Source organism: Nannospalax galili, unplaced genomic scaffold (genome assembly GCF_000622305.1).
Source record: "Nannospalax galili isolate Female #2095 unplaced genomic scaffold, S.galili_v1.0 scaffold5078, whole genome shotgun sequence".
Lineage (NCBI taxonomy): Eukaryota > Metazoa > Chordata > Mammalia > Rodentia > Spalacidae > Nannospalax > Nannospalax galili.
The window spans coordinates 52,179-52,950 of NW_008340843.1; positions in this window are offsets into that span (position 1 = coordinate 52,179).

A 772-nucleotide genomic window follows, 5' to 3' on the forward strand; every position below is an offset into this window, starting at 1 on the left:
AGACAAACAGAATTGAGGAAGGTTCATCAGGACACAAGGCCAGTGGTTCTAGCTAGCTGTGTTAGTATTCTAAGCACAAACTTGCCAGCTGAAATTTGCTGACAGAGATAGAGGGAGAAAAGAAGGATTAAAAATCCGTATTTTCCTTAAATATTCCATTTAGAGGATCACTACATGGGACATTATGGAAAAGACATCACATCAAACTTCAATGGCCACTGCTGGTCACTTTCCTTGGAGAAAGTCCCCCAACATTACCTCCACTTTTTACCCCATGCATTCGCTTCACGGCAAGGGATATTAATGCTATTCTTTAACCACAGTTGGGTTAAAGAGTTTAGACTAGTTGTCATAGGCAGTAAATTGGAAGCCACTGTTGGTTTCTTCATAGATAACTGACAGGTAAAAATGGGACCAGTCAATAATATGAAGATTGAATAGCCTGGAAAAGGAATACCTATATGGTATTTTAAGTATATTTTTCTCTCCCCAACCCCATTGCTTAGTATTACTAGATCATGGAATTTTTATCCCACAAAAACAAAGGCATGTGCTGCTTAGGGGAGAAAGATACTAGGATGATATTTAAGTGTCCAAGAACTTAAATAGCTTCCAGGGAGACGTGCAGAAAAACGAGAAGGGAAGATTCATAACAACAATTGGATCTGGTAAGTAAACAGAGACTATTGCTAACAACAACTTCAACAAAGCTGTGTGGCCTTGGATGAACTAAGTGCAGGGTATCAAAATACTCCTCTCTTCTATCTGTTGG